This window comes from Erythrolamprus reginae, chromosome 3, assembly GCF_031021105.1.
Source record: "Erythrolamprus reginae isolate rEryReg1 chromosome 3, rEryReg1.hap1, whole genome shotgun sequence".
In the NCBI taxonomy this organism is placed as follows: Eukaryota; Metazoa; Chordata; class Lepidosauria; order Squamata; family Dipsadidae; genus Erythrolamprus; species Erythrolamprus reginae.
This window is the reverse complement of record NC_091952.1, coordinates 87089256-87112008: the sequence shown is the minus strand read 5'-3', so window position 1 is coordinate 87112008 and position 22753 is coordinate 87089256. Positions and strand designations below refer to the sequence as shown.

General features: G+C 39.1%; 1 protein-coding gene across 1 annotated transcript in view; it reads right to left on the bottom strand.

Annotated features, from left to right (window-relative positions):
- Positions 1 to 21259, bottom strand: part of LRRC7 (leucine rich repeat containing 7) — a 229791-nt gene extending 208532 nt beyond the window's left edge. The window contains exon 1 of the mRNA XM_070748538.1: positions 21200 to 21259. The gene's annotated coding sequence lies outside the window, so the exon portion shown is untranslated. The remainder of the gene's footprint in view (positions 1 to 21199) is intronic.
- Between the last annotated feature and the right edge of the window lie 1494 nt (positions 21260 to 22753).

Sequence of the window (22753 nt, the reverse complement as noted above, 5' to 3'; positions counted from 1 at the left end):
TTATTTGTCCTTGCAGTGCCTATTTCCTGAACTATCCCACTTTGAAAAGTTGACAGATTCCTCTCTTAACAGGCAAGCTCCTTTCTTCACTTTTAAGATATTATTTCTATTTTTTTTTTAAACTAATGGAATGGATATTTTGCACATCAACACACCAGCATTGTCTTTATTCTTAGGAACATTACATAAATGCCATAAGCCTTTTCTCAGAAAAAAAGGTAAATGTTTGCAACTCTTAAAAATTTACTTTTACCAATGGGTCTAGGGTCCTGTTATAAAGGGTAATCCCAACACCCATTGTAGTATGTAGCTTATCTTACGTAGCTTCTTCTCCAAAAACATTGAACTGCTAACCAGAGCTTACAAAACTTTTGTCAGACCAATTCTAGAATACAGCTCACCTGTATGGAACTCGCATTGCATATATACAATTGAGAGAGTAAATACAATTGAGACATAAATATAATTGAGAGAGTCCAGAAATATTTCACAAGAAGAGTCCTTCACTCCTCCTCTCGCAACAAAACACCTTACTCCACCAGACTTGAAATACTGTGATTAAACAATTTACAACTGTCGCCTACGATCTGATCTAACAGTCATAAAATCATATACCAAAATGTTCTTCCTGTTAGTGACCACTTCACCTTCAATCGCAAGGACACATGGGCACGTAATAGATTCAAACTTAAGGTAAACCGCTCCACACTAATTGCAGAAAATACAACTTCAGCAAGAGCGATCAATGCCTGGAATGCACTACCTGACTCTGTGGTTTCTTCCCCAAAGCCCAAACACAAAAATCTTTAACCTCAGATTGTCTACAGTTGACCTCTCTCCTTTTCTAAGAGGTTTGTAAGGGCTGTGCATAAGCGCACCATTGTAGCTACCTCCCCTGTCCTACTGACTTCTTTTATCATTACTTACTACTTATGTTATGCTTATACAAACTACAATCCTATACTTGTTTTACAAAATGAATGAGTGAGTGAGTGAGTAAATGAATGGATGAATGAGCAAGCAAGCTGCTGTATAGTTTGGAAATGCAAGAACTTGTTCAGAAATAGAAAAGGCAAAACAAAATGTAGAAGAAAATGGAACATACTGAGCTGCTTGCAGGGAATAACATCAACTTTCTATCTGACAAATGATTGGCTACATTAGAATAGACCCTCCTCTCCATGGTAGCAGCTCTGAGTCTTTGGAGAGCAGCGGCATACAAATCTAATCAATCAATCAATAAATAAATAAATAAACCTCAAAAGTTATAGGCTAACAATCTGAAGACTATATCTGCTTTTTTGTAATTGATATTAATTCACTTAAGTCTGTGAGTATTATTTTTAATTCAGAAATACTTAGTAAGCAATCTTTGTGGGATTATTCCCACATTATAATTGAAAATAATTTATCCTGAGCCTAAATTGTTATTTTTAATGTTCTTCACCAATTATATCTCTTCAGGAATACTAGCTTTACACCAATAACTGGTGTGCTGTTGCTGTTGTTTTTAAATGACAACATCATCAAAACATCTTCTCCCTATTAGCTGTAACATACAAGCAATCGGAAACTATAATAAAGTATCACTGCATCCTGAGCCCTCTTTATAGCAGACTGTTCAGCACACTCCATGACATTAGTTAATAAATCTTTTAATCCTTGTAGAGAAAGGGTCACTTTGTGAAGAAATAAAAACCAGAAAACTATACTGCAGTCCTTGTTCAGTTAAGTGGCCACACAATTCAAATGTCAAAAGTGTCCAAACATTGGAACTATATATAACCTCAGGTAACAGAATGAATGAAAACAAAGCTAACAAGGTTTACAAGAAAATAAGCAGAAAAGCCTGGTTCTTACTACGCATTGTCTACGGACAGGGGCGGCATACAAATCTAATAAATAAACAAATAAATAAATAAATTGTCTTCTACCTCCAGATCAGAATTGAATTACTTAAAAAGCATAGATTCCATGGTCAAAAATTCAATACTAAAAGCTATTTTTGAAACCAGAATGAATATAATGAATTCAGAATGGAAATTGATACATACGGAGACCTCACCTACAAAAAGACATTGACAAAATTGAACGGCTGCAAGAATGGTGGAAGGTCTTAAGCATAAAAACGTATCAGGAAAGACTTAATGAACGCAATCTGTATAGTCTGGAGGACAGAAGGAAAAGGGGGGGGACATGATCAAAACATTTAAATATGTTAAAGGGTTAAATAAGGTCCCAGAGGGAAGTGTTTTTAATAGGAAAGTGGACACAAGAACAAGGGGGCACAATCTGAAGTTAGTTGGGGGAAAGATCAAAAGCAACATGAGAAAATATTATTTTACTGAAAAAGTAGTAGATCCTTGAAACAAACTTCCAGCAGACGTGGTAGATAAATTCACAGTAACTGAATTTAAACATGCCTGGGATAAACATATATCCATCCTAAGATAAAATACAGAAAATAGTATAAGGGCAGACTAGATGGACCATGAGGTCTTTTTCTGCCGTCAGTCTTCTATGTTTCTATGTTTCATAGTCATGTCTTAACATGTGGGAGGAGCAAATTTGGGAAGGACAGTCAAAAGGTGTGGGGGAGAACCCTCAATACTTTCATTTAAATCTAAAGTGTGAGGTCAAATTAGTCAATATGGAAATTTGTTCTGTTCTCCAACACCCACAACCCCCAGAACATTAGGCTGAATTGCTGGCATGAATAAAAAACATTTGTCAAAAAGGAAAAAAAACCCACCACCATTGTCAAGAATTTATGAGATTGAAGAAATCAAGGAATGTCTTTAAAAAAAAAAACCTGCACAGGAAGGAAGATGGGTATATTAAAGCGGGTATGCACTTAGACTGATTTGGCGTCCAACTGAACTTTGTGCACCTCACAACCCCTAAGTGCTCATGTTAAGCAGAATGATTAAATTGCTGACTTAAAAATGCAGTAAGTAGTACTACACACTAGTGGAGAGCTAGTGCCAAGCATGTTTAATGTAAATCAATATTGTTAATAACTAAATCATATATTCTCCTTGGTATTATTAAGAATTTTTCAGGGCACGGGAGCAGCCTGAAATTCAATGCTTATGTATAGAAATGTGTATATTATTTTCCCTTTAGAAGTGTTCTTTACTGCTTCTTAATACAGTGGTACCTCTACCTAAGAACGCCTCTACTTAAGAACTTTTCTAGACAAGAACCAGGTGTTCAAGATTTTTTTGCCTCTTCTTAAGAACCATTTTCTACTTAAGAACCCGAGCCCGGAAAAATTTCCCAGGAAATTTGAGAGCGGTATGAAGGCCCAGCCAGTTTCCTGCCATTCCCCCTGGGTTTCTCTCTCTGGCGCAGTGTATGGGAGGCAGCCTCGTGCCAGGCATATGGGAGGCGTGTGCTCCTCCTCGCCGCCTCAGAGTCCCTCTTTTTTTTTTTTAAGCCTTAAAGTTTTGGATTATTTTGATTCCCCTCACCTCACCTTCTTCCTTTGGCAGCGACTGTCCTCCTCCTCTTCTTCCTCCTCCCACCCAAGTTCCAAGCTTTTATTTCTTTCCTAATGGGTTTGCACACATTATTTGCTTTTACACTGATTCCTATGGAAAAAATTGCTTCTACTTAAGAACTTTTCTACTTAAGAACCTGGTCACAGAATGAATTAAGTTATTAAGTAGAGGGATCACTGTATTATATATTCTATGATAGAAACATAGTAAAAGTGTTAAGGATATACTGAAAACTTTTGGCACCTGACATTTTTCATAAATTTGACTTGACATGATTTGTAAAGATCATGGACTCCTGTTCTAAAGTACAATTAAGGGAAGGTTGTTGCAGCAGCAGCAGCAATCTCTTGGGTCTTCCTTTGTCATTACATTTAGGACCTTCTGCGCACAACATTGTTCCCCAATGAAATTCAATCCTGTGATTTTACCACATAGATGCACCTGGTCTTAAAAACAACTACATTAAATGTAGTTGTTCAGTAGCATACATGTTTCATTATACACTGCTCTTTTAGTATTTCACATATTTTTCAGGTATAAAGAGAAAAAATATATAACCAATACTATAAAGGAGACTCTCTTTTTTTCAATGAGGAAAAAGTAATAACAGAGGTAAAAGAGATTACCGTATTTTTCAGAGTTTAAGAGGCACCTGAGTATAAGACTTAGTTTTGGGGTAGGAAAATATGGGGGGGGGGTTGCCTACTAGCATCCTTATTCTGGCCAGCTTCAGAAAATTATTTTATCCCCTGGTTAGGGCTTTCATTGCTACTCCCTCTTCATCAGAGGGAGTAGCAGTGAAAAAATGCTGCAGAAACCTAGGGCTGAAAAGCAAAAGCTTTGAAAAAGCTACGCACCCAAATTTTCAGCCTCTTTTGTAGAGGAGGTGCTCTGAAAAATACGGTATTAGCTTTGAAGGGTACTTAAAACAATGGATAATTAATAGGGAAAATACAATATGTGTGCCTTGTGTACTATCAAAATATAAGCCTGACATATATGTGTCTCACTTCTATAGTATTGTATGTTGTTACAAGTCAAGTTTATGGAAACTTCTGAAAACTGTCCAAGAGAAACTGTCCAAGATAATAAAAGGTGCATTGTCCACATATATCAATTGACCATACCAAGTTTTTAATAAAAGTATTAAGCAATCTCTGTTCCCAGCTATAAATGTTTCCAATAAAGTAAGTAAAAAGTGGCAAATTTGTATCTCCCCATACTTATTAAAAAGTAAATTTGCAATCATACTTTAGAAAGTTTACTCTAGCTTGAAGCTTGTCAACATTTCAATGTTTTTCTTTATATTTGTCACTTCCTCACCACTCCATGCTTATATTTAAGGACATAATCACTAAATTTGAAGGACAGTTTGTAACACCAAAAACGTATCTCATTATTTTTTCCCAAATCAGTAAAGCTGAGAAATAAAAACATAATTCTCTTCTCTAGCTATTGTTTGTTAATTTCTTTATTTAAAAAGCATAATAACTTTGCTAACATAATAAAAATGTGCAAATGTAATCATTAGAATGATTAGATCAACCTTGAAATCATTAGAGCATTATTTTGTGCTATTATATGATTCTGAATACAGTACTGCAATGTGAAATTGCCTTTTGATACAGATGTATGTACCATTATTAATATTTCAAATTACCAATATTTAGATACCTTGCACTTTCTCAGTAATAACTCAAGATTCACTGGACACTTCAGTTTTCAAAGCATAAAATAAATACTTTAAATTAAATAAGTAATCAATATAATTATTATTATATTATTATTTATTGGATTTGTATGCCGCCCCTCTCGCAGCGGATGCAAATCTCATTTTCTACTTTTAAATATTGCTACCATTCCACCACTATAAACATATTTAGAACAAACAAGCTGAGACTCAAAATATACATTAATGCTTTATCCTTGTCTATCTGTTATGTCTTGATCTGTTTTTGTAAATAAATAGAAAAACAATATTTCTGCCTTATCTCCAGCATACTCAAATTTAAGTTCCCTGGTATGACAATTACACTAGTGTGTCTATATGAAGACATTCCCCTCTTAAAAATTATGCCCATAGGCTTGTTTCTAGAATCTTTGTTTCACATATTTTTATGTAGAAAACATTAATCATGTACTTAATGCATTGGAAATTCATGCATTATGAGTTTTAGATAAATCTAAAAATATATGCAGTTAATTTAAGTGCAACTAAGTGAAATGAAATATAGCATTTTTCATAGTTCAGTTATACCACAACCAGGTTCCCACTAAGAAAAAAAAAACCATTTTTTTTCACCAATAGTCTTAGACAAGTAAAAATTACTGGTTTTTAAATTCTCTTAATCTAATAGCTCATGATTGGCTATCCTACAAATTCTCTATTCCCTTCTTCAAAGGAGATTAGCAGAACATTCTGCAAGAAAGTAAAATTAGGGTTAAATATCATAAGTCAAGGGAAATACTAGTATTAAATACTAGTATTTTCAATGTCCCCAATGTTAGCATTGTAACAAACAGCCCAAAAATATATAGTCCAATAATCTTCATTTGATACATGACCTAGCCGCCATATGTACAGTGGTACCTCGAGATACGAGTTTAATTCGTTCCGGACCTGGGCTCTTAAGTCGAGCAGCTCTTATCTCGAACGACTTTTCCCCATAGGAATTAATGTAAATAATTTTAATTGGTTGCAGCCCTCAAAAAACTCACAAAGTTAGTCTAAATTATGCAGAAAGACATGTTTTTGATTAAGAAATGTACATGTACATATAAATGAATAATGAAGTTTCTTTCACTTAACTTGAAAACTTTCTTAAACTTTTAAATTTACATATGTTCAACTTCTCTGCCACCCAATCCTGTAGGACAGAGGTCCCCAACCCTTTTTGCACCAGGGACCGGCTTTAAGCGATCAAGAGAGGAATGGGTGAATGAATGGACGGAGGGTGGGAAGGAAGGAAGGAAAGAGGGAAGGGACAGGAACAGAGGAAGGAAGCAAGGAAACTTATGAAAGGGGAGAGTAAGAGAGGAATGAGTGAAGGGAGGGAGGGAGGGAAGAAGGTGGGAAGGAGAAAGAAAAGAAGAAATAGAGGAAGGGAAGGTAAAAGAGAGAAAGAAAAAGAGCAAGAAAGAAAGAAAGAAAGGGGGAAGGGACAGGAACAGAGGAAGGAAGCAAGGAAACTTATGAAAGGGGAGAGTAAGAGAGGAATGAGTGAAGGGAGGGAGGGAGGGAAGAAGGTGGGAAGGAGAAAGAAAAGAAGAAATAGAGGAAGGGAAGGTAAAAGAGAGAAAGAAAAAGAGCAAGAAAGAAAGCTGCAAGCACCCCCCCGAGCCCCCCAGGCCGGCTGCAACCTTTTAAAACACGCGCGCCGCTTCGCAGCTGTCTCCTGAAGCCGAACGCGGAAGTTAGCGTTTGGCTTCAGGAGACAGCTCCTTGGCGCTTGTATCTCGAATTTGGGCTTGTAAGTAGAACAAAAATATCTCTCCCCTCCCAGCTCTTATCTCGAGTTGCTCTTAAGTAGAGCAGCTCTTATGTCGGGGTTCCACTGTATAAGCTTTTTAAACATGGATATGGCTCTTGTTCTTCATTAGCAAACTTGGGGGGAATTTTGCACCTTCCTCCTGATGCTATTAGACCAACTAATAAACACAAATACTCGAAATTGGTAACTGCTTTACAATCCTTTTATTACATGCATTTTTCATATCAGTTGCATCAAAACATTTCCTCCCAAAATTTGTGCTGTTCTTATTTACAGCAAACTTGAATATGTACAGTATCTTCTTTGTTTGCGTTCTTAGGAAAAGCACAATCTAAATTTCTTAGGATAGTCTTCCAAGTGATACAATCTCCTGCTTTGAGGCTCTTGTGATTTGTTTGGGGATTAGTGTATGGTGGCTGTGTATTTTTACTACATAAAGCTACCTTTCCTCCTCAGGGTCTAGCATCTTTGATCTTGGTTGATAACTTTGCATCATCTTGAGGAAGACTGCTTGCTAGAAGTTGCTGTGTTTTGGTTTTATATAAAACACACTTTTAATGATGGACTCCATTAAATGGTATCGAGCCCTAAACAATACGTCATGAATATAGAAGATGAATTAGAACTCTCAGCTAGAAATATGCTTCTGGGTAGCTGGTTCTCTTTTCTTAGACCAGCAAGTTATTTAAATCAAATAATCATTTCCAACTTCAGAAAAGCATTAACCAAAACATTGATCCAAACTAGATTGCAGAAAATATGATTTCAGCAAGAGAGTGGTTAATAGCTGGACTCACCACCTGACTCTGTGGTTTCATCCCCAAATCCTTAGAACTTTACCCTTAAACTCTGTACTGTTGTCTCACCCCATTCCTAAGAGGTCAGTAAGGGGCGTGCATAATCGTCCCTGTCCAAAGGTTCCCTTTATTTGTAGCCATCTTATGTATTCAAATACAGTGATACCTCTACTTACAAACTTAATTCGTTCCATGACCAGGTTCTTAAGTAGAAAAGTTTTTAAGAAGAAGCAGTTTTTCCCATAGGAATCAATGTAAAAGCAAATAATGTGTGTGATTGGGGAAAACCATACAAATCCAATCAATCAATCAATCAATAAATAAATAAATAAAACCACAGGGAGGGTGGGGGCCCTGTTTCCTCCTATGAGATTCCTAGAGAGGCACCATGGAAGCTTCTCCCTGCCTTTTACGGTTACAGTTTCGGAGGCTTGGGTTTGGTTTTTCATTTGATGTAATTCTCATGGTGGAACATGAGCACTTACACATTAAATCCAATTAGATCTGGCACTACTGTAAATACATGTTTGTGCATAGATGTTTTACTTTTTTCAATCTTAGAAGGAACTTAAGACAAATAAAGGTTTCCAAATTCAGAAGAGACCTAACAAAATTTGATGGGCTTTAAAAAGCTGTTCTTAAGAGAGAATTTGGGAATATTCCACTACAACAAAGATTTTGTTTCTTTTGTAAAGGTGCTAACAAAACACTAAGCCATGCTTTTTCTTTTTTGAAACTGGCTATTATTATAAAGTTTACTGAATAATGGAACATTCAGAAAACCTTTTTATATATTATACTTCACTTTTATGGCAAATAAAAATGTGGTTCAACTTTTGTTGTGGTGTCAATTTTATAAAGGTACGCAGCTATGTTTTATAACTCCATTTTAACTAATTTTTCAGACCAGTCAGTTCTATTTTATTGGACAATTGCTGTTAACTGACCAGTATGATTCATATTCTGTTTTATTATTTGTAATATTCACTGTGACTTAATCATACCAACCATGCAACTATTTTGTTTTATTTTACTTTTTAATATTTATTTTTAGTGGAAGTTGATTATAATGACAGCAAAAAAAGTCTGTTCTTGTTCTGTCCTCAACTACTCAACTAAATAATAATTCAAGCCAGCAGTCAATTAATAGAAATGATAGCAGTGTACAATCTTCTTATCAAGATTTATTTATCAATTAAATCTGTCTTTTACTATAGCTGTTGGAAAAGGAAAACGTAATTTCTTTTTGTACATACACTAATGTCTCGCCAAAAACCTATGATGAATCTGCTAGACAGGCCAACAGCCTACTTGGTCCAGTATAGTCCTATAGTAGCCATCTAAATGCATTAAGGAAGCTCATAAACATGGCCAGGAAAGCAACAAGCCACTTTCAATGCAGTCCTAGAACTTGATACTAAGAAATGCTAACTTGGGAGTCCAGCGAACGGTTGTACTGTATCTATTAGTCAACGATAGTCTCATGTGCCCTTAATTTGTCCACTTTCCCTATACAATTGCTTAGATCACAAGCTGCCCTTGCTTCTAAACAGAAACAAACTCTACAATTGAACTGCATTGTAGTACAGGGGGGGGAAATCTTATCAATTAATGTATTTAGTTATAATGACTTGTCCTAGTTCTATCATGATGGAGTTAGAGACCAGCCATTGCTAAGATGTCTGACTGCCTTCACAGTGTTTATTGCTTTTATATCATTTTCCAAGCAGAAAAAGGTAATGAAGAGCAACAGCATTTTTATTGGTGAATTCACCTCAACAATCCTTAAGAACATCCTGTTGATAAAACTTAGATGGGATCATGTGCCAGCCAGGGATAGTATCCTATATTATCCTGGCAATGTGAACTGGGTGAGATCATGTGGGTATGTGAGGCCTGCTTGAAGTAGGCAGTTTGCTGCACACAGCCTCTACATGACCTCTACCTCTACATCTCATTCTTTTTTGTTTTGTTAAACAATGCATCATCATAGGAGGGGTTAGTAAAAGAATCATAATCAGGAGAAGAATATTCTTGCAGTTGCTTATACAGGGCATAAACCTTATTCTGAGGCAACGGGGGTGGGGGGCAAAAAACTGTGATACATACCTATCAAAATAACACAAATGACGACTATCTCTACACTATCATTACAGTGATCCCTCGAGTATTGCGAGGGTTCCGTTCCAAGACCCCTCACGATAATCAATTTTTCGCGATGTAGGGTTGCGGAAGTAAAAACACCATCTGCGCATGCGTGCCCTTTTTTTCATGGCCACACATGCGCAGATGGTGGAGTTTGCGTGGGCAGCGGGTGGCACCCAGGGAAGGTTCCTTTGGCCGCCCAGCAGCTGATCTGCTCCGCAGCGCGGCAGCAGCGAGGAGCCGAAGATGGGGTTTGCCCGTTGCCCAGGCAAAGGGGAAACCCCAAGATCGCTTGCCGCTTGCCCGTCACCTGCCCGCCCGGCCGCTCGCTTGCCGCTTGCCCGTTCACCCGCCCGCCCGGCTGCTCGCTTGCCACTCGAGAGCAAGAGGGGGAGAGATAGAGAGAGAGAGAGAAGGAAAGAGATGAGAGAGGGAGGAAGTGAGTGTGAGAGAGGAAGAAGCAAGATAGAGAAAGAGAAAGAGAAAGAAAGATGAGAAAGGAAAGGAGTGACGTCATCGGGTGGAAAAATCGCGATATAGCGTTTCGCGAAGATTGAGATCGTGAAAATCGAGGGATCACTGTATAAGAAAAACCTCTGTTTATCTCTAATATTTATAACATTAATGATTTTATACACATCTTAGCATTTCTCCTTTAACACTCTTGCTCCAAGCTAAATAGCCCCATATACTTTAATATTTCGTCACTGAAAAGTAGTTTCACTGTACTAACCCTTTAGTTACCCCTTTAAGCATTTTTCATCTCTGCAGTATTGTTTTCCAAAAGCAGTGATTGCATAAGATATTCATTCATACATACATACCTACACACACACACACACATACACACACATGCATACATAGTGTGGAGCATGGGTATCCATGCTTGTGTATACAGTATACAGTATACCAATCTTTGCCTTCTACTGAAATCAATGAAGATGTGTAAACCATTTAAGTCCTACACTAGAAGCAATTGTTTAATTAGCACCATGACATTTTGAGAGCTTTTCCATAGGACAGTGTTTTGCCAATTATGTCAGTGACCTGTGATTCATGAACCTGAGACTTCCCATCTTCCCTATGCAATTAACATTTCCCTGGACTGATGGTGAACAAAAGCTTTCTTTTCTAGCAAACAATCATTCAACCTTTTAAATTTGTAAAGGCTTAGCACCATTGATTTAGTGAAAATTTAAAATATGTCTTTAATTTTTTGCAAATATTTTAATAAAAGTGCCAAGAAGCATATTCTGTAAAAGTTCCAAAAAATAGATACAGAATGAATTGCGGCTTCAAAGTTGTTGTGATTGGATAATGAAACCACATGCTGTCAACTTAAGAAAGAGCAGAGCTTACTTCAATTTGCATCAGACTCCAATTATCCAACATATATAATTTTATTGGGGAGTAATAAAATTAAGATTCCAAGCAATTTTTTTTCACATTTATTGTGGGGAAAGCAAGTTTGTGTCATATAGCCAGTTTCAATGTGTGTGTGTGTGTGTGTTTGCCATAGTGTTTGAAAGACTGCCTATTCAACATTTTAATTTTTTGATCTCTTGTTATCAGTTAATTAATGTGTAGGAACCAAATTAAAGCAAATCAATGTCGTTGTTATTGTCAAATTAAATCCCAGAAATTGATTCTGGAAAACATGTTATAGCAATAAAAAGAAAAGTTCTTTTCTTTTGGTATATCCTATTTTCAGCAACTATTGCAGGCCTAATTGGCAAAAGAAAGCCAAGACCATATCACTTAGAAATATGCGGAAGAGACCTTCATCCTGCAGTGAATAGACAATGGCTAAAATTATTATTCTATTTTCAAAGTTAAGTATTGAGTATTGAGATTTATATAACCAAAACCGCATTCTCCAACAGAAATATGAAGAAACTCTGAAGTTTGCAGAGTGAAGAAAGACAAAAACATAATGAAGGTCAAAAATTGCCAGAAGACTAAATGTGCTCAATAAGACATAGTGATAGTTAATACTTTAGAAGCCAAAGATAACTGAAATGGATATCACAGCAGTAGGAGGCCATAGAAATTTAAATGATAAATTGCAGATAATTCAATGGTTCCAAAGTAGCTTAAGCATTCTGTTAGTAAGAAACCTGTTTGGAGTTAGATACTGAATCAAGTTTTTAAAATAACCTTATGTACCGGTTCTTCTATCCTCCAAATAAGAGATTTTCTTGAGTGACATCATCTCTTTTGCATTAATACTCCAAATCATAATGCTTTTTAGCAGGGTTCAGAAATGCTAGATTGACTTACGCAACATCCATTTTTTGGGGTTATTGAGGGAGAAATGGAACCTTTTCTAATTTGTACTTAGCTTTTGAGAAGGCTTTAAACAATTGTACGCTGTCTTTGTCCCTTTGCTTGGAGGGAATTCCTATCATTTTGTATCTCTTCCAAATCATTGCAACACAAAATGAAAGCCCTCAAAACTTAATCTGTATTGTTAAATTGGTAACTCTTAGACACCAACATATGCTATTAGATCTTTTTTTATCTCTCCAGGAAACTAGAATGTCCTTGCTGACCAATGATGCATTTGTATTATTGAGTTCCTTAAGGCTATACACATTTAAAATTAAGCCCTATACAACATTTATAAACTTGGACTATAAGCTGCTAACTATTCCCTACCAGCCCTATCAAGCAAGATCTAAAAATTGAAGTGCTTAATGCACACTTATATTGGTCATGAAATGCAGGGGGGGAATTATTTTGCTTTTCCCCAAGATTATATTTTCTAAAATCTTTTTATATATAATTTTACTGAAACTTTAAAACAAGACAATAAAAACTAATATAAAGTAAGGGGGATAAAAGGGCAGGAGGGAGGAAATCAAAGTAAAAAGCAAAAAGTGCAAGAAAAGAAAAAAAGTTGAAAATTAGAAAAAAAAGAAAAATATTAAAAAGTGGCTTCTGATATTCTTCACTGCAGTTTTCTTCACTTTTCAGAAGAGGTTTGCCACTGTCTCCTTCCTAGGGCTGAGACAAAGTGACTGATCCAAGATCACCAAGATAGTATTGAAGGCAAAACAATCATTTTTTATCAATAACCAAACTGGCTCTCTTTTTGAAATTATAACCAATGTAAATTTCAACCCTTTTAATCACATATTTTCCCATCTATATTCTTTAACCAAAATATTTAGCACACCTTATCAGAAATTTTTAGCGTACTTCATCATACATTCTATAACTTGTTTCAAATGTCAAGAAAATATTATATATTTTGGTAATTATGTATTTCAGAATTGGAAATATGTACTGTATGTACTGGTAAGTCATTTTATGGACAAAACTCAGCTGCACTTTTTTGTGTAGCTGTTGATAAAAATAGGATCGCCAACATGATTGCCAACATCCAGTGATGGATATGGCACAATAAATCATTTTATTCATTTTGAATATTTCAAATAACTGTAAATTATTTGTTTATTTGTTTATTTGTTTATTTATTTATTTATTTATTTACTTATTCATTCATTCATTCATTCATTCATTCATTCATTCATTCGATTTTTATGCTGCCCTTCTCCTTAGACTCCGGACGGCTTACAACATGTTAGCAATAGCACTTTTTAACAGAGACAGCATATTGCCCCCACAGTCCGGGTCCTCATTTTACCCACCTAGGAAGGATGAAAGGCTGAGTCAACCTTGAGCCGGTGGTGAGATTTGAACCGCTGACCTACAGATCTACAGTCAGCTTCAGTGGCCTGCAGTACAGCACTCTACCTGCTGCGCCACCCCGGCTCTCAAAACAATGATATGTTTTGGCTATTAATTGTTCTCTTTATTTTGATTTTAGTTCCCTTTGATAAGTCATGGTACAACAAACATTTATTTTTGTATGGTATTTCTCTTCCAAGATATTCCTCCTGAGATGATATCCATGAAGATATTTTCAGTTCCACGTGGGTTTAGATCTATTAGATAATCTCTAATGTTGAATATCTAATGAGATTATTTTTAAAGTCCACATTAATTTTAACTTTAATGTTGCCATAAATATCCATGGCATCCAAACTTCAGGTTATGTTCTTCTAACAGTAAGAGAGTCTTTTCTCATCAGCATTCATTCATTCTTTCATCCGGATCAAGAACAATAAACAAAATACAATTTCAAATCTAGCAAACTAAATCATCCTTTCCTTTGCATCTTGCATATTTAACTCATTATTTTCCCCTGTCATATAGATTTAAATGCATCTTTCTGCCACAATAATGTCTGAAACCAAAATATTATTCTTGACAAAACCTTCATTATTTTCATAACCCAAGTGAAAAATTTAATTTCCCCCATCTTAACATGTTCTTCTTCATTTAAGTTAATTTTTTAAAGATTCTATTCCCTAAAATCTTTTGTCATCTATCATACTACTGCTACTACTATAATTCTACATTACATCCTTATATCAATATGGTACTAACTATGTAGTTCCACTATGGTATAAGGGAAAGAAAAGTTTAAAAAGATAGAATCCAATTGCTATCTATGCTTAATGAAGCTTGATCCACAGCTGTGTACAGAAGCTCTAACATTTCTTTTCATAATATGTTCCAAAAAGTCTGCTAAATGGCTAACGGGTCCCCAAACTACGGCCCCAAAATGGCTAGACTGTGGTACAAAAAAATTGAGTGTAGGATAATCAGTTAATAATTTTCTCTGGTACTGAAATTACTTAGTCAACATTATCCGATGCAAGAAAGTGGCAACATCTAGCTGACTTTGGAAGGAAAAAGGGTCAGACTATGAATGAGATTCTACAGGAACATTTCAGCATTAGTTTAGACTGGGATTTAAAACAAAATTCTAGGCAGAAGGAAATGGCTCTCCACTTCTGAATTCTTACCAAGAATGCTATGAGAGATAGACATTGACTTCAGTGGATGTATACTTTAGTTACACATGTCTCTCCCTATGACTTAGCCATGTCATTCAGGGAAGTGTTCTATAATTTATTTGAAATTTTTGGAAGATCCAAAGTCTTATGCTAGAGATTAGACAGGACAACTTGTTAGATGAAAGGTATGTCACGTGGGTATTTGTCAATTAACCTTATAAAAATCATAACTCAAAAAAAATCACCAATATACAATATTTTCTAATTATGGGACTCTTTTAAAACAATCCAAGCAGAACCAATGTTTAAACTACATACTGCTAAAACTGCTATTTGTTGATGAAATGCTGTAAAGAAACAAGTTAATAAACCTAACTATTGTCAACTTTGAAGCTTTTTGTGAAATATAAGACATATACCTACTACAGTAATTAAATTAGTCAATACAGTATACTATGCTAGGTTAATTATCATACAGAAATTTTCCTGAAGTATAGTCATTTGTTTGAAAATTGCAATGTAAATGTCAGCTAATATCAAAATTATACAAGTCTACTAATACATACTAAACTAAATATTCCACTTCAGAAAGAGCGGCATAACACTACAATTCTCCTTAGTTTGACTTGTTAAAAATAGAAAAAAATAAATTTAATCTAAAATATACCATTAGAATTTAAGCGGAAAAGCAGGTAATTTTTGTTTTCAGAAGAGATATAACTCCATTCAAAATATAGGTTTACATAATTAAACTTGTTCAATTATGTGTCATAGCATTGCTATTCCTTTTTAAAATGTGCCACATTATTCTAGACCATATGCACTCCAACATTTGATGAAAAAGGGAGGGAGGGGGTTGCCATGGTTAAGTCAGCATCTTTTGTTGAATACTGGAATAAATTGATGCATAGAGCCGACACCCACATAACTTGTCAGCACAAGTTACTGATTTTTTTTCCCTTTGCATACGTAACACTAACAGAAATGTGTTAAATGTAATTATTGTTATTCAAACTTCCTTTCTTTGCTTTGCAATCCTTCCAACACCTCATCCTCAGAAAAGCAAGAATAGAATTCTCTGTTGAGCTTTTCTTAGGTGAAAATGTCAAGAGGCCAAGTATAAAGCATGAAAAATGTTACCATGGTGATAATATTATAAATTCCTAAGATAAGAATATACTATCTCCCTTGTGTCGGGAAGATATGCTTTAACGGGGCTATATTATTTTTAAGTGGGCCATAAAGTAACACACATCCATAGAGAGATCTAGTTCATTCTTGCCACAAAGAGGCTGATTAATTTCTCATGCCGGAACAACCGGAAACAAACTACTATATATGTTAGGCTACAACATGAAATCCAATAAGTATGGTCATTGTAATCAAAATCATTGGGAGGCCCTGAAGAATTAAATATTCTAGCAAGGGATAAATAGGTCCAACAGGTATGCAATAGAACCATTATCTTATATTTTTATGTTCTACTGTAGTACCTAGGATGCTAAATTATGGGCAAACAATCTACATTTTGGATGTCCCTAGTCAGATTGCCTCCAAGTTATATTAAGGTCTGATTTACAATAAAGGGAAAAAAAGGCACAGAGTTACCTCACTGGGCAGAGGGGCAACATATAAAGGTAACAAATAAATAATTACACTCATTATTTCCAATATACATAAAATGAGCCATAATACAATACAAGCCATAATACTTTCACATGCACAGAACAGAGGCCACTATTCTCTTGCATGCATTCACACATAATGCAACATGCACACAAGAGAATAGGTTTATAATTGCGGGAATGTCCCTATTTCTTTGTCACCACCCCTAATTTTTAGGACAGAAGGGACTTGAAGTATAAGATATAAAAAAGCATTAGGTTACCTCTTTCTACAAGGAAGTCATTAATTTCAGCTACCTTCTTTACAAGCAATATAACATTTCTTTAAGCTAGTAGTGAAAGATTTGGGGAAACCAATTAAAGCCCTTTTCAAAACTCTCAGAGATTGGAGATGGAAAAGTAAAGCGAAAGCTTCAGAAATATTTATCTTGGTACCCAAGCTTAATACCTAGTGGAAATAATTTGTTCATTAACAACTATCAAGCTCCTAATTTTTAGTTTCCTCCCTCCCTCTTTCCACCTCTCCCTCCCTCCCACTTTCTTGGAACACTGCAAGGCCAATAACCAATCTGAACTATAATATGTATTTCTAATAATGCATCTTGGCCTGGACTTTCTCTTAGAAAACAAAAAGTGGTAATAAGCCAAAGATTTGGTCACCTTCTGTCAATGGCTCTATAAGAGTGCCTGCCTCTCTGAATAAGTCCATTAGCTCAAAACACTGAGGGCCTGTGTTCATAGAGGCTACACATTATAATATAGACCTGATATACATTATCAAATGAGTATTTCAAGAATAAGATCTCAAAGTGTCCATTCGACTATATAGGATGCTCCCCTTTTTTTCATGCAATGTGAAATAGAAACACAGGAGCTAGTGCAGCAATTGAATATATCACAAGGTTGTTATGGAGGGAAAATTTGGAGGAATTGCTTTAATTTAATTTAATTTAATTTATAAGACTTTTAAGCCGCCCAATTCCTTGCGGACTCTGGGCAAGGACTTTATATTCCTTTTATTCCATGGAAGAAAAGCATAATATAAATATAACAAAGAAACCCAATCAGAAGAGAGCATGCCACTAGGCATGGAAATCTGACTGATTCTTGCAAAAATGTGAGATAAAAGAAAAGACAGAAAAATAGTAAGAGGGAAGCAGAGAGAGAAGTGTAAAAAATGTGTATGGCTGGCCTGATCTTTGTATCAGAATAATATTACAACATATACTGTGTGATGTTGAAATTCAACTATTTTTCAAACTGTTGGGTCCTTAATATTTGAAAGAAAATTTGGAGTCAAGAATTGCATCATTGATATGGATGCCGATCAGTCAAATGTTTTAAATAATCCTATGAAATCAAACATTATTTTGTACATTGTAATTCTTAGGGAAAAGGTGACTTTACTAGTCGAACTGCAGTCATGCTGCTGCGAATAAATTCAGTGGAATTTGAGATAATAACGATAGGCACATTGTGGGTGTTTAATGAGTAAGGATAGCTAAGAAGCAGCAACAAAGTTGCATCCTTTCACACAGATACCAAAAAAGCCACCCTGAGTCACAACCTATGGGGGAAGGGAGATATAAAGAAGAGACCCCACTAGTTTAAAGCAGCTTGATATTTCAGATGTCTTAGCCATGCAGAAGAGGTTATGAATATTTTAAATAATGTTAATATTAAAAGTGTTTTGTAGCACCAGAAGCATAAGCTAGAATAACAAATCACATAAGACTTCGTACGTTAAACAAGAACACATCTGTGATCCATGCACATTAACAGAAAGCAATTACACTGTAGAGAGTGTAAACTATATTGAAACAGGTGCCATTCTAGCTGCTAACATTTCAATTTTGTTTGCATACTCAGTCTTTCAGTGACATGTTCATGTCAAAAAGTCCTAATTTGGTTCTAAGTGTATATAAGAAACAGGGAGATAGTGTTTTTTAAAAACTCTATGCAGTATTAGGATAAATATTAAAATCCTTGGCTCAAAACTTTTTAAAAAGTTTTCCTATAACGCCCGGAAGCCATACTTTTAGCCTGTCCACTGTTATTAATTATTTTAGTAGATTCTTAATACGTTGCCAATGCAAGCAACAATATGGATACCACAGGGCAATGCCAAGACACTCATATATGAAAAGACCCCTCTACCTGGATGCTACTGAAATGTAGCCACTTGGAGATTTGAATCCTCATTTGAAATGAAGAACCACATTACAACTTCTGTCTCTAGCATCTTTTCTTGGGGCATCATATTAAATACAAGTAAAACTAACAGTGTTGCCACAAAATGAGTATGGCAAATGAAGCTGGGATATCCACTCAATGGCTCATCTTTCTGAACAAGAACTGGGCCTCTGGCCATCCACAAAGTCCTCACCTACTTGTGTTCTCCTTCATCCATGTCTAATCTCTACAACTGCAGAGCCCAGAGGAATTGGTGACATCTAAATAAACTAAATCCTTGTGCAGAGGCAACACAAATTGAGGAATACTACTAGTTTTTTCCCATCATTCATATCACCCATTTCCTCCCACTTATGACTGTATGACTGTAACCTGTTGCTTGTATCCTTAAGATTTTTATTAATATTGATTGTTTTTTCTTTGCCTATTTGACCCCTATGACAATCATTAAGTGTTGTACATCATGATTCTTGACAAATGTATCTTTTTCTTTTATGTAAACTGAGAGCATATGCACTAAAGACAAATTCTTTGTGTGTGCGATCACACTTGGCCAAGAATGAATTCTATTCTATTCTATTCCATTCTATTCACCTCCCTCATAGATATTGCACCCAGAAAGAATGTGTCGATTCCAAATTAGAGAACAATTTTAACAACATTTCTTGATAGTATCTTTCTGTTCAGCCCCCAGTGAGCAAAATTATATCCACTATATTGCCATAAGCAAGGAGTGGCACAAACGCAAGACATTGGCTATAAGGCATTTCCAAGATAAAAGAGTGGGAACTTGTGGCACTCCAGATGTTGTTAATGTACTCTTTCCAGCATCCTTCACCTTTAGACTCACCTGATAGGAGAAGCTGGTAGTTTACCATATTGTCCTATAGGGAGAGATTCCCAATGCATGCATGTACGTATATTCTCTGAACAGTGCCACATGGAGGCCAAAGAGAGAGCACAGGTCTGCAGGTAGCTGCTCAAGCAAGAAGAAACCAAATTCTCTCTCTCCTCCATTCCCTCTGCATTGCCTCCACAGCAGGGTTGGAGGACAATCCAGGGAAGGGTTTGCTTCCACACTTTTCAGGGAATCCATGCTAAGATTCCCCAAGCAAGAGAAATCAGGGAAGAGATTTCCTGCCAAAACCTGCTGAGCGAGAGTAAATAACTGTGCAGGAATGGCAAGCGATCCTGCTAGCATCGCCCTCCTCTGCCTAACAGTATCCACAGGAAGAAAAAAAAATACAACAGATAAGAAAGGAAGATGCCACCACATCCTTTTATCTGTTTGCCTTCCCTCTTTAAGAACAAATCCAGAACAAATGAAGAGAAGCGATCAGTGCCCCTTCCTTGAACAGCATCTGGGGTCCACCACTCTGCTTGGGTCACCTAGAGGGAGGCTGCGAGAGAGTGGAAGGTGGGCAGGATGCCATCTATGAAGGCAGAAAAAGCAGGTAGTGGCAGCCTCCCTCCTTCTCCTCCCCCCCCCCTTGAAGGGTCCAATTTTCCCTAACCATAAAGATGGCATACTTAATCAGCAAACCTCTGCCCACTTGTTCACACCCTCTTTCTTGGTGTCACTGGGCTAACAGAACGATTTATTTGGTGTGGTGTTTTTTTTAAAAAGGGAGAGAGTGTCGTTCAAAAAAGGATTCTGAAGGTGTCCATAACCAGGAACAGGTAAGTTCCCTAAGCACACCTGCCCTGGACAGGAGCATCTGCCATTCCCACCCAGCCCCGCAAAGGTGTCGCCACCTTGATCCCAGCTCACGCAAACCACCGCCATCCCCTCCAGACCCCACACCGCTTTCGGTGGAAGGGGAAAGCGAGAAGGCTACCCAAACCCGACGAAGGAAGCTCCCCGTCCCCTCCTCCCATCCCCCTCCCCTCCATTGCAGCGAAGCTTTTTCTCCCCTTAGCAACCGCTGCATTTCATCTGGTTGCCACCAGCAGCAGCACCCCGAGGCGCCTTCCCTCTCCCTCCGCCGCTCACCCACCGCAACCAAGCCCACCCACCCTCCGCGCCAAACGGAGGAGAGAGAGCCCCCACCGGGAGGCAAAGCAGAGATGAAGACCTACACATACACACACCCCACATACCAAACCCCAACATGCCCCCCCAGCCTCCCTCTCACCCCGATCGACAGAGCGCGCGGCGCCTCCCCGGCTAACACACCCCTACAGCAGCGCGACCGAAGGATCAGCAGCAGTAGCCAAGGCAGCCCCTTCCCCATGCAAAGGACGCAGCTTGCAAGCAAAATTACTCACATCGTAGGGGTGGAGAACGCTTCCCTTTTAAAAAAGGTCTCCGTCGCCTGCAGCTGACTGACAGCTTGGGACCAAGGGTCCTACCAAGGGGCTCCGGGGTTTATGGGGCGTGGGAAGCTGGAGGGAAGGCGAGGGGAAGCGGGGTTTGGGCGGCAGCAGGATGGCGACCGACCCCCTCACTCCGGTCGTAGCAGCACTCCCCTCCCCCGTGCTAAGACCACGCTGCGGATACCCTTCAGGAGCACATCTGGGCAAGGCTTCCTTCCTCCCCCGTCCCCCCTTACGCGGCCCGTCTGGAGAAACAGGTACCTTGTCAGCTGAAGTCTCTCCGTTTGCCCGAGCCCCGCGGCAACCACCCCAAAAGAAAGCTCTTCATCCAGGAAATCCTCGCGGAGCCGGCAGCCGAGTGAAGAAAGGGGGCTCCCGCCGCCGCCGTCGCGGGAACGGCGAAAAGGCGAAGGGGGGCGAGCCACCCTCTCCCCCACGCATCTGTCAGAGCCGGGAGCGCAGGAGCGAGAACTCACAAAGGCGCGCGAGCGGGGCCGCTTCCCATCGCCGCCGCCGCGACGACCGGCCGCGAGGAACGCGGGGGCGGCGGAGCCTTCCCGCCCCCCCCCAAAGCAAATGTTCGCGGCTGGGGTTTTCCTCCCGAGCGGCGTGGGTCTCCTGGAGGAGGAGGAAGAGGAGGCGTCGCTCCCACACAGGTGTTATGGCTGCAGCCGAGGGACGGACGGGCAAAGAGGCAGGGTTGCTGCCGCCACCGACATGTGGCCGAGCCTCCTTCCGCCGGTTCCTGAGGGCGACAGCGCGAGCCTTCCAAGAGAGCTCTGCGCCCGTCGAGAGGCAAACGGGGGAAGGGCGCCAAAACGACAGGCCTGAAACCCTCCCCCTCAAGGGAAGCGCCGTCCGCCGCGGTCCTGGTCCTGGTCAAGAGGGCGACTGGGGACTTCTCCTCAAGGGAGGGGTGGCTGCGTTGGGGGGGGGGGACGGGGAGGGCGAAAGGGAGAAGGAACTGAATCCCGGAGCGCGGAGGCGGAGACGCGGAGGGGGTGGGGGCGCTCGCACGTCGGATTGCCCGGGAGCCGGGAAGGCGCGAAGCTCCCTCACGGAGAGGGAGGAAAACGCGAGTAGCAACAGCAGTTCCCGCCCTCCAACCAATTCCGCGTCAGAGCTCTTCAGCGACAGCGGCCTCCTCCTCTCCTCGGGCCCTTCCCCCGCTTTTTTTTCTCCCCCAAACGTGGAGGAGGAGGGGGGGAGAGTAAGAGGGGGGGGACAGAAGTGGGCGTGTGAGGACGGCGTAGCAACGGCGCGCGGATCCCGCCGCCCTCCTCCGTGCTCTGCACGTGGCCGTCCGAGTCCCGCAGCAAAGCACACGCCCCTTTCTCTTCCACTCCATACCCCCCGCCCACGCCAGCATCTTTGCTCGGAGCTGCTTCCTTGGCGGTTCCGTTGCGGGTTATCTGAATGGGGGCTTTCCTGCTTCCCCGCATCCATCGAGGACAACCTTTTGGGAGGTCGAAAGAGAGGCGGGGGGGGGGGTTGCCACCGTCCTTGGTTCTCCCATCACTTGCCGGCCACCCTTTAATTCTGGAGGGGTGGGTGGTGGTGGAAAGGATTGTCGGTGACAAAGCTTGGATGAACTGGAAAGAATAGGTGAGGGTTTTGCTCCCGTTTGCCCTAAGTCCAGGACTAGGTATGGTTGCTTCGCCCACCTCCGTGCATTGCATCCACCATACTAGCAGATTATTGACTTGAGGTTTTGGTGCTGCGGACAATCCAAGCCCAGTTGCTTTTCCCTTTGCATGTGCTCTTGCCAATCTCTTTTATCAGGGGGGAAAAGTCTTGAGAGGCTTCTGTCTCATA